Source organism: Alosa sapidissima, chromosome 16, assembly GCF_018492685.1.
Source record: "Alosa sapidissima isolate fAloSap1 chromosome 16, fAloSap1.pri, whole genome shotgun sequence".
Lineage (NCBI taxonomy): Eukaryota > Metazoa > Chordata > Actinopteri > Clupeiformes > Clupeidae > Alosa > Alosa sapidissima.
In genome coordinates this window covers 10,517,652-10,523,174 of record NC_055972.1, presented here as the reverse complement: position 1 = coordinate 10,523,174, position 5,523 = coordinate 10,517,652, and the positions used below count along the sequence as shown (strand labels likewise).

At 41.4% G+C, this 5,523-nt stretch overlaps 1 long non-coding RNA gene across 2 annotated transcripts; it reads left to right on the top strand.

The window, feature by feature from the left end:
• LOC121685222 lies at positions 1–2,352 on the top strand. 2 transcript variants are annotated; one of them, XR_006023298.1, is made up of 5 exons: positions 1–495; positions 1,144–1,250; positions 1,362–1,494; positions 1,739–1,793; positions 1,900–2,352. It is a non-coding gene; the product is annotated as an uncharacterized LOC121685222 (long non-coding RNA). The 2 variants fall into 2 exon arrangements; XR_006023297.1 differs by having other exon boundaries at positions 1,131–1,250.
• Positions 2,353–5,523: the final 3,171 nt, after the last annotated feature.

Below are 5,523 nucleotides of genomic sequence, written 5' to 3'. Positions count from 1 at the left end.
GATAGCAAGCATAGTCGGCCCGATTCTGGCTGAGTGCTGGCAGTGTCGGCTGAGGTCCGAGTCGGCTGAAGCACAGTAAACACAGTCGGCCCGATCCTGGCTGAGTGCTGCCACTGTCGGCGGAGTTTCAGGTCGGCTGAGGCACTGTCCCCTTGAATGGGCCGACACTGACACGCAGTAGTTGGGCTGATTACTGAGTGTCTTATTTGGCCCGATTGGGGTTTGATGGGCTACTGCCAGTTTTCGAATCAATCTCGGCAGACGGATTTCATACAGTGTGTGGCCCGATACTTCAGGAACGAACACTGATCAGTATCGAGGCTGTTGGCGGCAAAAATGAAACATTTAGCGACAGCCGGACGCTAAACGTACATGGCCCAATTCTGTGAAGTGACTGTCGGCCCATTACATGTGGAAGAGCCACGAGCAGAGCAACTGTTCAGTTTGAAACCAGCAGGACGGCGCGAAACTGGCTCGTTTTGGACACTGCCTGTGGTAAGTAACATGCAACTTTACCTGTTATTGTATGTAAATCATTATGAATGTACGTAGGCTTATTATTGCAGACAAAGTTTAACAAGTAGCATAACAAGAATGGGTGTTTCAATCTAACCCCCTTGACGATGACGAAGCTAGCGGTAACATACGTTATGATTTCTTAGCCTACTTTGTTGGCCTAATTAGCTGCTACCTTTAACGTCAGTGTTGGTGGTCAAAAACGTTCAGTGCTGTAACGTTAGCTATACTTGCATAATTATGTGGTTTTCAAAGAAAAGTGTGATCTAATCATTTTAGAAATAGCTTAACAGTTAACCAGTATTGCATGACTTAGAATATAGCGATTGGTAATTGGGCATTTCATCGTTATCTATCCAACTTCAGGCACTATAGGCAGGCAGGACTGAGACTGTATGCCTTAAGAGAGTGTGTGTGTGAGAGAGAGAGGGAGAGAGAGAGAGAGAGAGATGGTAGCAGGGTGGGTCCTGTCCTGGTCATGTAAAGCTCATCAAAATCTGTATTTTAAGGTCGTTCTGTATTTTGTACTGAGGGGTTGTTTTATGATCATGTAATCATTTTGAGCACATGTACTTCCATTAACCTAACGTTACTGTGACTTTTTTTAAATGTAGGCCTACACCTCAGAATCCAGGCCACACTGACCAGAGACCTGCCTGCACTGAAGGCTACCCGTGTATACATGTGTGAACCATTTCTTGTGTTGGAAAAACAGGAGACCTGAAGAGCTCTTGGTAAGTTGTACATTGATTTAATAGAATAAGTAATACGTTTTTGTTTAGATGAGCCAAATCATAGGAATCAGCTTTCATCTAGGCCAGTGTTTTGTGATGTGTCATTTTTAGATGCTTTTGGTTTGCCTCATCCATTATGTCAGCAAAGAACAGGAGTGGGCAGGAAACATGCGCTGTTGAAAACATGGCCAACCAACTGGAGCACCCACAAGGCTCTTGTGAAGGAAGTCCACAAGTGCTTCAGGTCTGTATGTGTTGACAAATATGTCTTGCTCTTGGTGATTGTCATTGGTAATATATCAGCATTTAACAATCACACAATGTCAATGTTGCCCAAAATAACTACCAGGGAGGTGTTACCAAGACAGCTGCAGAATGGCAAGACTGGGCTTTAGTAATATTTTGTCAGACAGTAAAGGATACATAGTTTAATGATTTTTTTTCTTTTCTTTTGAAATGACATGCTGTCCATGCATCTCAAATTGAAGGATGGATGGAAAGAACTCTTTGATCAACCCCCACAGAGAGCTGAGGTGGCTATCTGTAAGTATATTTGAGTGGACAAACAGAACTTCTGACAGATGACATGTTGAAATCTTGCTTTAGACCTCATAATGATCTTATAATATTCTTTTATACCTAAATGCAGTTTGGAGACACCCCCGGCTGCTAGTGCTGCTGAAACTGGTGGAGGCAACAATGAAGCGGCAACAGAAAGAGAAGGCAGGTGGCAAAGGTTGCTGCTATTGAAAAATACTTTGAGAGTGAGTGTGTGTGCATGTATGTAGCTGGGTAGGTCATGGTACATGGTACAAAAATACAGAATTTAAAGCACTTAACACTTAACTCACAACCCACAACTACTGACAATGGAATTACTCTTTTAGAGTGAGGGAGAGAGATAGAATATTTCTGTAAATGTTTAATGTTAATTTAGAATCATTTATTTCTTTGAATCATTATACAGTTTTAAAATGTTTAATTGTTTGTGTTTTTGTATATGAAAGAAGTCGATTGTTGTAGATAAAAGTAGATTGTATATTTTAACTTGTTTAATTTCTAAAGTGTATATATGTAAAAGCTTGTATAATTTTTAAATGTTTGTTTTATTTGCATAATAAAAGTAGCTTGTGCTTTTAATTACTAGTTCTGGATTTGTGTTTATTTTCAAGTACTTTTGGTAGTTAATGGGCCACATGTGGCCCGGGGACCCAGCCGACATTCAGCCAACACTCAGTCAGATCAGTTTTATAGTGCGTGGGCCAGTACAGGCCCAGAGGCCCAGCCGACACTCAGCCAACACTCAGTCAGATCAGTTTTATAGTGTGTGGGCCAGTACAGGCCCAGAGGCCCAGCCGACACTCAGCCAACACTCAGTTATGTAGTGTGTGGGCTAGACCTGGGCCAACAGAATGCATGACAGTCATTTCACAGTGTGTGGGCCACACCTGGGCCAACAGAAACAATAAGAGTCATTTCACAGTGTGTGGGCCACACCTGGGCCAACAGTTCCAATAAGAGTCATTTTACAGTGTGTGGGCCAGACCTGGGCCAACAGAAACAATGAGAGTCATTTTGCAGTGTGTGGGCCACATCTGGGCCAGAGGAAATTCTTTGTGTCAGTTATCAGTAATTGGGCCATTGTTGGGCCGGAGGCCCAGCCAGAACTGGGCCAACACTCACAAAACCCTGAGGCAAGGTAGTGGGCCAGAGGTGGGCCGGTCAAATTTTGCTATCTGGGACTTTACGACCATACAGGCGTCTTTTAGCGCGGATTGCAATCCTCTTTAAAGCCGCCAGGGTTATGCGATAAATTATTGAGGAATGCGATCGTCGAGGTGCCCTGCCCCAACATTGCATGACACATTACACTCAACGAGAATCGCCATCATCATCCAAAAGTTGATGTCAATAGACCAAAAATAGTTGGAAAGCCTACAGAAACTATAGATAATTAATGTGACAATCACATTATTAAAAGTAGACTTGGAGCAATGATTTACTGAAGAACTATTTTTGTGGAGGATGCTTCAGGTAGTTCGCTGCCCCACCTGCCCATATGGACCGCACGCTCCTAGAAGCGTAGGCTGTGTTCTTTCCGTGCATCAATGTAGACAATTTCTTACTATCGCGAACTCTTGTCAGGGGAGGTCATTCATTTTGGGTGTCACCTATGACTTAAACAGATAGCCTTCTATGCCACCCGATGTAGGCTACTATTATTGTTACAGTTTTTAATCAATGCAACTAACATTATGTGTAAAGCGACGCAATATAAACCGTAGCCTATGCAATGTATTATCCCGTCTGTTATGACATGTACAACAATGTTTTTCACAATTTGCGACGGAAGGTTTTGACTGAGCGTGTTGGCATAAAAGAAAAAAATAATATCACTGTCATCATTGCGAACTGTTGAATAAGGGGGTCAGTCTGTGACGCACAGACAGCCTTTTAGCCTATTTTGCTTAGGCCTCACTTTTAACGACAGTAGGTTGTGAGTGTATGTTGACAAAAAATAACCATACAATTAAAATAGTCAACTTAAAACTTTGCTATAAAATATTATTAATTTATAGCACAAAACCATAACCAATAGGCCTACCAGAACCTTGCATATTAGCGTCATGATTTGTGTGCGTCTATTTGGCAAGGCCACTAGCTGTCATGGATGCATTGTTGCTAAAGGAAGGCAGGTGTCAAAAGTTAAAAAATAAATGGAGATGGGCAGCTGTTGGAAATGGGGGAGAACTAACAAGCCATGGTGTAAAGAAATTAAAGTGCCAGGCGTTTGCTTTTGCGCGGTTCGCTGCAAGAAAATTGTTTATGGATAGGAAAACGTTTTAGCACGCCACCAATCAGAAGACCGCCATAAGGTTAACGTTTGTGCACTTCAGGACATCTTACCTACCTGGTGCAACTAGCCACCACGACAGAGGTAGGCTACGTTTATCTATGGCTGACCGTTTTTACGTTTAGAAAGTAGGCTACGCATGTTCTTTCATAGCGCAACACGACCTGTCCCTCACCATATCGCAACCTCTTGTCAACCTTATACAATCTGTTGCTGAAGACAAAAGCACCGTCTCCAGATTGTCTTTATCTTGGAAAACTGAGTTGTCAAAAACTGAGTTGTCAAAATTACCATGTTTTCATTAAATGCGGATGAGGCAACAAATGGAAATATGAACAATATCTAGAATGTTCTGGTTCGTTACTTTGATGAGGAAATGGGAAGTCTTGCAAACTTGATTTTATAGATTTTACTTGGTGTTGAATTGCATATTAACAAGAAAAAAATCTCCCCTTTAAACACTTTTGGCCTGAAGTAATTAAATAAGAGTGTGTTAAAGCCGTTCTACAATATTGCTACAGTAGAAAAGAACAGCAATGGCTAATCAGCAATGGTCAGGGATGGTACTAAAATATATTTTTGTTCATCAGGAAAACTCTATCTCAATCAAGAACACTCTCAATTTGCCTTATTCACATGGCGGCCATTGGCGGCTAAAACGAGGCTAGGGTACACAAACCATAGGATTGTTATGTTCTATGCATTCACCTGTAGGTGGCATTAATTATATATAGTAAGTGTACCCTGTAGCCTCGTTTTGGTTTAAACAATGGCCGCCGTGTGAATAAGGCGAATACTCCCTTTACTTTGCTGTTTGCATCTTTTTGTACATTAAAAACCAATAGGTCGCGATCGCGACCTATTCGCGAAGGGGTGCTATCTCTATAGGTAGATAAGAACAACGTATGACTTATGGCCTGAAAAAAGTTCAGTCACGATTTTTTTTCACTTTAATCCCTGTGTTAAGCTGTCTCAGAGGCAAAAGAATTTCATTGCTGATATTGATTTGAGTGACACTGAACTTCAAAACTGTGACACTGACTGCATGAGTAGCCCAATTCTGGTTGTCCCAAGAGAATTGGGCTCTGTGGAGAAATGCTGTAGTTGCTAGCCTCATTGCAAATGGAATCCCAAAATGCATTTAACTAATAACATACCATTGAACAAGTTATAAAACAGAAAAACAACAGCTTTGTAAAAATACATTACCATTGGCTTGTAATGTGAAAAAATGCATTGAAATGTGAAAAAAAAAAACACACATTGGACTGAAATTTCTGGGTAATATTACAAGCGCATTAACGCTTGATAAATACACCTCTTAGAATATGAAAAAAAAAAAACGTTTCAAATTTCCCACCGTACTTTTTGCACCACCAGAGGCTCTGTAGAATACCGATCACGTGACAGCAGCTCCAT